We start from the raw sequence: 11,411 nt of genomic DNA, 5'->3' as shown, positions 1-11,411 counted from the left end.
AGAGAAACTCCTTCTATAGAAAGGATCCATTCTTAGCAACAAATGTCTTGCCTTCAGATCTGTGATAGAAGATGTACCCAACAGTCTCCTTTGGGTATCCTATGAAGACACATTTCTCCGATTTGGGTTCGAGCTTATCAGGTTGAAGCTTTTTCACATAAGCATCGCAGCCCCAAACTTTAAGAAACGACAACTTTGGTTTCTTGCCAAACCATAGTTCATAAGGTGTCGTCTCAACGTATCTAGATGGTGCCCTATTTAACGTGAATGCAGCCGTCTCTAAAGCATAACCCCAAAACGATAGCGGTAAATCAGTAGGAGACATCATAGATCGCACCATATCTAGTAAAGTACGATTACGACGTTCGGACACACCATTACGCTGTGGTGTTCCGGGTGGCGTGAGTTGCGAAACTATTCCGCATTGTTTCAAATGAAGACCAAACTTGTAACTCAAATATTCTCCTCCACGATCAGATCGTAGAAACTTTATTTTCTTGTTACGATGATTTTCCACTTCACTCTGAAATTCTTTGAACTTTTCAAATGTTTCAGACTTATGTTTCATTAAGTAGATATACCCATATATGGTTAAATCATCTGTGAAGGTGAGAAAATAACGATACCCGCCGCGAGCCTCAATATTCATTGGACCACATACATCAGTATGTATGATTTCCAACAAATCTGTTGCTCGCTCCATTGTTCCGGAGAACGGCATTTTAGTCATCTTGCCCATGAGGCATGGTTCGCAAGTACCAAGTGATTCATAATTAAGTGATTCCAAAAGTCCATCAGTATGGAGTTTCTTCATGCGCTTTACACCAATATGACCCAAACGACAGTGCCACAAATAAGTTGCACTATCATTATCAACTCTACATCTTTTGGCTTCAACATTATGAATATGTGTATCATTACTATCGAGATTCATTAAAAATAGACCACTCTTCAAGGGTGCATGACCATAAAAGGTATTACTCATATAAATAGAACAACCATTATTCTCTGATTTAAATGAATAACCGTCTCGCATCAAACAAGATCCAGATGTAATGTTCATGCTCAACGCTGGCACCAAATAACAATTATTCAGGTCTAAAACTAATCCCGAAGGTAGATGTAGAGGTAGCGTGCCGACGGCGATCACATCGACTTTGGAACCATTTCCCACGCGCATCGTCACCACGTCCTTAGCCAATCTTCGCTTAATATGTAGTCCCTGTTTCGAGTTGCAAATATTAGCAACAGAACCAGTATCAAATACCCAGGTGCTACTGCGAGCTTTAGTAAGGTACACATCAATTACATGTATATCACATATACCTTTGTTCACCTTGCCATCCTTCTTATCCGCCAAATACTTGGGGCAGTTCCGCTTCCAGTGGCCAGTCCCTTTGCAGTAGAAGCACTCAGTCTCAGGCTTAGGTCCAGACTTGGGTTTCTTCTCTTAAGCAGCAACTTGTTTGCCGTTATTCTTGAAGTTCCCCTTCTTCTTCCCTTTACACTTTTCTTGAAACTGGTGGTCATGTTGACCATCAACACTTGATGCTCCTTTTTGATTTCTACCTCCGCAGCCTTTAGCATCGCGAAGAGCTCGGGAATTGTCTTATCCATCCCTTGCATGTTATAGTTCATCACAAAGCTCTTGTAGCTTGGTGGCAGTGATTGAAGAATTCTGTCAATGACACTATCATCCGGAAGATTAACTCCCAGTTGATGTGCTCCATGACGTTCAATACATCGTTGAAGTCCCGGTTCTAAGCCGTAAAGCATGGCACACTGAACTATCGAGTAGTCATCAGCTTTGCTTTGCCAGACGTTCATAACATCTGGTTCAGCTCCTGCAGCAAGTTTGGCACCTAGCGGTGCTTCCAGGACGTAATTCTTCTTTGCAGCAATGAGGATAATCCTCAAGTTACGGACCCAGTCCGTGTAATTGCTACAATCAACTTTCAACTTTGCTTTCTCAAGGAACGCATTAAAATTCAACGGAACAACAGCACGGGCCTTCTATCTACAACAACATAGACAAGCAAAATACTATCAGGTACTAAGTTCATGATAAATTAAAGTTCAATTAATCATATTACTTAAGAACTCCCACTTAGATAGACATCCCTCTAATCATCTAAGTGATCACGTGATCCAAATCAACTAAACCATGTCCGATCATCACGTGAAATGAAGTAGTTTTCAATGGTGAACATCACTATGTTGATCATATCTACTATATGATTCACGCTCGACCTTTCGGTCTCAGTGTTCCGACGCCATATCTGCATATGCTAGGCTCATCAAGTTTAACCCGAGTATTTCTGCGTGTACAAAACTGGCTTGCACCCGTTGTATGTGAACGTAGAGCTTATCACACCCGATCATCACATGGTGTCTCGGCACGACGAACTTTGGTAATGGTGCATACTCAGGGAGAACACTTGCACCTTGAAATTTAGTGAGAGATCATCTTATAATGCTACCGTCAATCAAAGCAGAATAAGATGCATAAAGGATAAACATCACATGCAACCAATATAAGTGATATGATATGGCCATCATCATCTTGTGCCTTTGATCTCCATCTCCAAAGCACCGTTATGATCACCATCGTCACCGGTGCGACACCTTGATCTCCATCGTACCATCGTTGTCGTCTCGCCAACTATTGCTTCTACGACTATCGCTACCGCTTAGTGATAAAGTAAAGCAATTACAGGGCGATTGCATTGCATACAATAAAGCGACAACCATATGGCTCCTGCCAGTTACCGACAACTCCATTACAAAAACATGATCATCTCATACAATAAAGTTTAGCATCATGCCTTGACCATATCACATCACAACATGCCCTACAAAAACAAGTTAGACGTCCTCTACTTTGTTGTTGCAAGTTTTAAGTGGCTGCTACGGGCTGAGCAAGAACCGTTCTTACCTACGTATCAAAACCACAACGATATTTCGTCAAGTTAGTGTTGTTTTAACCTTCAACAAGGACTGGGCGTAGTCACACTCGGTTCAACTAAAGTTGGAGAAACTGACACCCGCCAGCCACCTGTGTGCAAAAGCACGTCGGTAGAACCAGTCTCGCGTAAGCGTACGCTTGATGTCGGTACGGGCCGCTTCATCCAACAATACCGCCGAACCAAAGTATGACATGCTGGTAAGCAGTATGACTTGTATCGCCCACAACTCACTTGTGTTCTACTCGTGCATATAACATCTACGCATAAACCTGGCTCGGATATCACTGTTGGGGAACGTAGTAATTTCAAAATTTTCCTACGCACACGCAAGATCATGGTGATGTATACCAACGAGAGGGGAGAGTGTGTCCATGTACCCTCGTAGACCGAAAGCGGAAGCATTATGACAACGCAGTTGATGTAGTCGTACGTCTTCACGATCGACCGATCCTCAGTACCGAACGTACGCACCTCCGTGTTCAGCACACGTTCAGCACGGCGACGTCCCGCGAACTCACGATCCAGTAGAGCTTCGAGGGAGAGCTTTGTCAGCACGACGGCGTGATGAAGGTGATGATGATGCTACCGAAGTAGGGCTTCGCCTAAGCACCGCTACGATATGACCGAGGTGGATTATAGTGGAGGGGGGCACTGCACACGGCTAAGAGAGATCAATGATCAACTTGTGTGTGTATGGGGTGCCCCTGGCCACGTATATAAAGGAGTGGAGGAGGGGGAGGGCCGGCCTAGCTATGGTGCGCCCTGGAGGAGTCCTACTCCCCTGGGAGTAGGATCCCCCCTTCCCTAGTTGGACTAGGAGAGAAGGAAGGGGAAGAGAGGGAGGAAGGAAAGGGGGAGCCGCCCCCCTCCTAGTCTAATTCGGACCAGAGGGGGAGGGGGCGCGCGGCCTGCCCTGGCCTCCTCTCTCTATCTCCACTATGGCCCATTAAGGCCCATACAATTACCGGGGGGTTCCGGTAACCTCCCGGCACTCCGGTAAAATCCCGATTTCACCCGGAACCATTCCGATGTCGAAATATAGGCTTCCAATATATCAATATTTACGTCTCGACCATTTCGAGACTCGTCGTCATGTCCGTGATCATATCCGGGACTCCGAACTACCTTCGGTATATCAAAACACAAAAACTCATAATACCGATCGTCACAGAACTTTAAGCGTGCGGACCCTACGGGTTCGAGAAGTATGTAGACATGACCGAGACACGTCTCCGGTCAATAACCAATAGCGGAACCTGGATGCTCATATTGGTTCCTACATATTCTACGAAGGTCTTTATCGGTCAAACTGCATAACAACATCCGTTATTCCTGAAGGAAATATGCCCAAGAGGCAATAATAAAGATATTATTTATTTCGTTATTTCATGATAAATGTTTACTATTCATGCTAGAATTGTATTAACCAGAAACTTAGTACATGTGTGGATACATAGACAAACAGAGTGTCACTAGTATGCCTCTACTTAACTAGCTCGTTGAATTAAAGATGGTTAAGTTTCCTAGCCATTGACATGAGTTGTCATTTGATTAACGGGATCACATCATTAGAGAATGATGTGATTGACTTGACCCATTCCGTTAGCTTAGCACTTGATCGTTTAGTATATTGCTATTGCTTTCTTCATGACTTATACATGTTCCTATGACTATGAGATTATGCAACTCCCGAATACCGGAGGAACACTTTGTGTGCTACCAAACGTCACAACGTAAATGGGTGATTATAAAGGTTCTCTACAGGTGTCTCCGATGGTACTTATTGAGTTGGCATAGATCGAGATTAGGATTTGTCACTCCGATTGTCGGAGAGGTATCTCTGGGCCTTCTCGGTAATGCACATCACTATAAGCCTTGCAAGCAATGTGACTAATGAGTTATTTGCGGGATGATGCATTACGGAACGAGTAAAGAGACTTGCCGGTAACGAGATTGAACTAGGTATTGAGATACCGACGATCGAATCTTGGGCAAGTAACATACCGATGACAAAGGGAACAACGTATGTTGTTATGCGGTTTGACCGATAAAGATCTTTGTAGAATATGTAGGAACCAATATGAGCATCACTACAAAAAAAAGACACATCCGTGACATTTTGGGCCGAACGAAAATCTTTTTTGTCATACTTATGACACTTCTATGATGATAATTGTGACAAAACCCGGTATCATCATAGATGTGGTGGGGTCCTACTTCTATGACAAAAAATCATGACATAAAATGGGCTCTTCGTCTTGGGCGGGCCGGAGACGCAGTTGCATGACATTGTTTGGGCCGTCCATGACGGAAAAAACCATGGTAGAAGCGAGGGCGCGGAAAATATCGGGGAGTCCCCGGTTACGGTGGGTGGTCGGGGGCCGAGCGATGCGCGTTTCTCTCGTATGTACGCGTGTGTGCGAGGCATTGGGCTCTAACTGAACCTGAGCGAGGCGTTGGGCTCTAACTGAACCCGAGCGATTGCACTGCAGGCTACGCATTACTGAACCCGAGCGATCGATCGATGGCTGTTAACTGAACCCGATCGAGCGATTCCTTCGCTACTGCTGCTAACTGAAGCCGGTCGATGCTGCCTCTGGATGAACAGTGAGCGTTGCTGGGGGGTTTCGATGAACAGTTCCCGGTGGGGGTGGATGAACAGGACCCCGTGGCGTTGCCTCTGGATGAACAAGACCCCGATCGTTCGAGCCGGTTGGGGCTGGATGAACAGGACCCCATGGAGGGCAGGATGAACTGGACCACCCCGTGGAGGGCAGGATGAACAGGACCACCCCTGGTCGAAGGAATAAATAAGGCAACAACGGCTGATGTCAGAAAGGCATATATAGTTCTTTCTGAAAGAATGATCGATTCCTGACCTTTCCTCTTCTTTTAAGCATATTTTGTGCAGTTCAACTAAAATAAAATGCCATCACCGCCTTGACAATTCAGTGAACTGTACAAAAGGAAATGACTTAACATTACATCATGATGTCAGGTATGTAGTCGACAGGCATTAGAGACAAACATATAGACCTCCTCCGATAACATAATGAACATTAATTTTAACAAAGGTGTGACTAGCTTTACCGGGATAATTTGAGTGAACTCTACACCCTCTGTTCCTTAATATAAGACGTTTTCGCAGTCCAATTTAAAGTACCCAAACGTTCAGTATTTAGAAAAACAGGTAGTAGTTTTCTTGAGCACATATCTGGGAAAGCTTGCCACACTTTATATATGTCCATACGCTAATGCAACACCATTCGAATAGTACAAATATACACTAATCCAGTGGCTAGTGCAACAGTAGAGTAGTTATTTTATTACAGGGTACAGTACAATGGTTTTACTGAACAGATTTCCATAAGCTCTAGCACTGGAAGATTTCTATAAGAATTAACAATACAAAATGTAAAGGTAGCAAGTTTCAGCATTGGTATACTAGCTGTGCAAGAGCATTAAACCAAATACAAAAGTCTGAAGGTAACTAGCATTATTAACTAATGACAGTAACAAAAAATTGCAAACCATGTACCTTCAAGGTAAATATCATTTCGAACTCAAGTGGACATGAAAAATTGCTATCCCAATCTTGATAATCGATCAAACATAAAAACTTGATCGAACGAATCAATACAATAGCCAAAGGAGGAGGTGCCCACTCTTGACCTTTCCTCTTTTCTTCATAATTTTTTGTGCAGATTAACCAAAATAAAATGACATCAGCGCCTTGCATTTTGGTGACACTGTACAAAAAAATTGACTTATCTCATGAAAGTGAGGTATGTAATCTATAAGCATTAACAGTGCAAAAATCTGAAGGTAGTAACAAGTTTCATCATTGGTATACTGGCTGTGGAACAACATTAGAATGCCTTAGCTGAAAAATCTTTAATACGTCCACAATCAACAGCTAACCCTGAAATAATCCAGAGACATTAAATGGCATTGCTTAAATTTATCGGTGGCATTAGACTGAATGCGGCATTAGTTAAATGTGGCATCACTTTAGAAGTAGCATTTGTTGACTTCACCGCTAGCGTTATACTAACAGCAAAAAAGTGGCAATGGGAGACCCATTCGGACAGTGGGCGCACCAGTACGATGTACCTCCACTGACGCATAGAGTGGTGAGGGAGGTATGGTTGCCCAGAGCAACAAATATCCAGGCAGTATATGTGGATTACGTCCCATTTTTGTTCTCTTTAGCCACCTTTTCCTATGTGAGGACAACAAACCAATCGACTTGGTCATTCTCTATTGCGTTGTCATGCCTTTCTACCCTTCTTCAACCAAGAGACACGAGACTCGTTCCTTAGCTACTGCTTTCCCCCTTTTTAACCTAGATGCGGGTTCGATGCCTACTCTCTTGGACAGTACAGACTCCCTTCCTTTCCTTATTCAACCCAGACATGGATTAGTCTGCATGAAGTAGGGTTTCCTTTAATAGTGCAAATTAAGGTTTTCGTCTGCATGACCAGCAGAGCAGAGGACAGGAAATTGGGAAGATGGTGGAGTGGAAAAAGATCCACATGCAGCGACAGTGGCAGAGCCAGCTCAAGTTTAGAGCCTGGGCAAGATCTAAGTGCTGCCAAATTAATTTGTTTTTGCCCAAACAAAATTCTACGCTCGTGGCAGATGGGGCAATAGAACAAGGGTATGGTTCGAAAAGAGGTAGCATACCTAAGGGTCAGCGGGAAGTGGCTTCGCTCGTGGTCGTCGTCCTCCGCACGCACTACGGCAGTGAGCTTGGGGACGGAGGCCATCCCGCGCGGGCGCTAGGTCTGAGAGGACGGCCTTGTCGTCAGTGCGTGACCTCGCTCGCCGACGACGAGTACGTCAACGCTGCACGTCCTTTTCTTCCCCGGCGGATCTGTGACCACCGGTGAGGAGGGAGAGAGAGGCCGTCTTTTTTAGATCTGGAGAGAGGGTGATAGTGTGAGAAGCAAGTGGGCAGCCCTTAGCAAGAAAGCTCTGAAGCTCCATCCAATATATCTTTTTTATAGTACTACTACTAGAGGTGGAGTAGTGGTAGACTAGTTTATATTTTCTCTACAAACAGTACCAGTTAGTCGTGCTTCAAAACTGAAAGGCACGCCATTAAAAAAAATAAAGGTCGATAACTAATGCGGCACCTCGGGCCAACGCGGCCAGATCGCATTTTGCACGAGAAATTACACACCATGTTTCGTTGACATGTGGTCCCGTTCCAACATGTCAGTGAGACGACGGCGAGTCCTTTTGTACAATTTCCGAAAGGACGTGTAGGCCGGGGCGCCTCTTCGTGTACCGTGGCAAACTGGCAACCGTCCACCGACTCCTCGCCTTTCCCTCTCGATTTGGAACTGCTGTCGCACGCTCTTCCTCCCTCCTCCATTTGCCTTCACCCTTCCTTCTGCCATTGTTTGATCGTCTTCTCCATGGAGGGAACAAGCCGGAAACGACCCCGTTATTCTTGCCCCGATTTGAAAGATGACGTGCTGGGGGAACTCATTGATCGGTGTGACGTCATCACCTCGGCTAGCATGGCAGGTTCGTTCAAGCCCATTCTCGACTCAACTAATAACATAATTACAAGGAACCCAAGGGTCCAGGAGCGGTTTGATCTCCCCTATCTTCTTCGCCATGACCCTGCTCGCTGGCGAGCGGACGACGGAGACCTCACGTTGTGCAAGTTGATGCCGCTTGATAACGATATGTGTGATGTCAAGATGCCATCGCTTAAGGGTAAGTCATGGGCTGGCGCAAATGGAGATTGGGTTGTTTATATTGGGTACAATTGCGAGTGGGAACTTGTGAATGTGTACACTCGTCAGCGGATTCCACTTCCAAAAATCTTCGAGTGCCCTGAGGTTGAGCACACAGATGATCTACGTACGTTCAAATACGATCATGGTGACTGTCGTCTACTGAAGATAGCAATTTGTCGAGTTCCCAACCGCTCTTGGAATTACAAGAACTATCAAGTTGTTGCTATCTTCAACAAGCTTGTTGCCGTCCTTCATGTTTCGACTGGATGGATATTGCTCAAAAATTAGTTTCTATACACGGATGCGTACTGTGATGCAATTGAATACGAGGATCTTGTGTTTGCTGCCACCACTCGTGGCACTGTTTTTGCATGGGATCCTCGTAGTTTCGGTACGTTTGTCTTCCACCGTAATTATAATTGTTTCATCCACATGCATGCGAGTTAGCAAGTTTCCCTTCTCTACTAATGAACCTTCTTCTTGTGTTTCCAAGGTCCTGTGAACATTCCACCACCTATACTTGAAAAATTGTATAAGCAAGGGGGAGATGACGATGGTGATGATCACGAGCATGAGGAGGAGCAGAACTTATATACTCAGTGGCCCCTGGCAACTAATTCCGATGGATCACCTCTTCTTGTCTGTATACAGTGCACTCAGACTGTTACTACTGAGGAAGCAGGTGTTGTCTCCCATGGTCGCCCTCTCCTGACCTATTCCAACACCCGTTGCATGGTATTCAGGACGGATACTAGTGTGCTAGCGCCAACACCTTCTCCCTGGTTCAATATTGATAGTCTTGGAGCAAACTCGCTCTTCCTTGGACCAAACTATCCAATGATGGTGAAAGGCGATCCAGCTGTTGTTGACACAACGTTACTACCATTTATGAGAAGCAACTGTATCTATACCTCGGACATTTCGGTGGTTCCCTACCCTGGTCCTGATATATGCCGCTTCAGCCTGGATGATCAGTCCTGCGTTGCTCTCGATATTGACAATAGCTGGCCCTTCCCAGAGGACCTATGGTTCAAAGCAAGCGTTTCCAACGCCGAGGATTGGTTGAGTTGAAGTTCATTTCACTGCTTGTTATTTGTTGTGTGATGAAAACTTTAGTATTTGCTAGAATGTTTTGTTGGAAATAATCTATAATCCAACATGTATCCTTGTTGTCGTTGTGTGTTGATGACTTGTTGTATTTAATGAATGGTACATTTCAGTTGCAAATGCATGTCATAGACTCAATTTATGAATGGTTTTCGAGTCACTTCTTGGAGTGTGACTACCGTAGTAGTATAGCCAGCATCCGGTTAGTATATGAAGTTGCCACATCACATAGAGCCAACCTAATATTGGAGTATGCTAGCCCTCCACCGGCGCGCCGCTTCAAATGGCGGAGGAAGTGAGAGGTCGCATCACCTTGTGTCCAGATCTGAGATGCCACGTGTACCAGATGAATGACTCCAAGTTCGACCACCGTGATGCTAGGTGCGAGCCCAGGAACACTGTTGGAGAGACCCCCCTCATAATTTTCCTACATTGGTCGTTTGATTCATAGGATAGAATGCTATAGGATTTTTTTCCTATGTAATCATGTTTTAATTGGCAATCTAGCATCCACTCCAACTTTTGTTTCACTTCCTTTGTTCCTACGAAGAGAGTACTTGCTCTAAATGATGTGCCGCTGCAAGAGCCGCCAATATTTATTAACCATGCTCTAAAAAGGTGGACCAGCTTTGGCTATAGTAGTACTGTACTAGGTTAGTAGGTGACCTTGCGCTTGGCTCTTCTCCTCTTCCGGAAGTCGAACAATAATGATGGTACTACATTAGTACTTCTGGAAATCTGACACCAAATGAATTGCTGCACGTCCACCGCTTGTAAGCAAAAGTTTCTCCTCGTGTTGCGAGCCGCCGTGCACGCGTTGGCGAGGGAGAAGGCGTAGTAAGCAAGCTTCTCGTCGTTCTGTGAGTTGACGGGACACATCAAAGTTATTTATTAGTACTCTCTTCAAAAAGGGCCGACCATGTCCACGGCTACCATCCCGTGCTCTGTCATTGAGTACGTGCACTATACACGTGCCATCGAGGAGAAAAAAAATTGCGTAGTACTAGGTGCCATCGAAGTGCACGACTCACTTACGCACTGCATATCTCCATTTTCTTACATGACACGCCACCTTGATGCTAGATTTCCCACGTGTCATGGAGGCATATAGTATGATTTTGTAAAATGGAGGCATATAGATGTCCTGCGTGTCGGCAAAAGGATGAACAAAGCTCATGTCTTAAACGAAAGAGTGGAAGAACATAGATTCCCGACGACCGAGAAGGAGCAACAAATCTCGGGGTGGAGCGTCTGCACTCATAATATTTTATATTATTCAGCGATATAAAATCAACCAAATCTCTCCATGTTCGTATACCATTCTATAGTATGAGAATAACTTTGAACGTAATCCATTGATTCACTCTATCCAATGTTCATAGTTGGAAAATCCAAACAAAACCAAGCACTGGATCAACTCTTTTTTCGAGATCAACTCTTTTAGCACTTATACCGCCTGCCCACCTAGCCCACCTATATATCCGCTCACGTGTGATGACCACAGGAGCTATCCACTCAAATTGTATGTTAAAAAAATAAAGGTCGATAACTAATGCGGCACCTCGGGCCAACGCGGCTAGATCGA

The sequence above is a fragment of the Aegilops tauschii genome, chromosome 4 (assembly GCF_002575655.3).
Source record: "Aegilops tauschii subsp. strangulata cultivar AL8/78 chromosome 4, Aet v6.0, whole genome shotgun sequence".
In the NCBI taxonomy this organism is placed as follows: Eukaryota; Viridiplantae; Streptophyta; class Magnoliopsida; order Poales; family Poaceae; genus Aegilops; species Aegilops tauschii.
The sequence above is the reverse complement of the archived record's forward strand: the minus strand, read 5'-3'. Positions refer to the sequence as shown.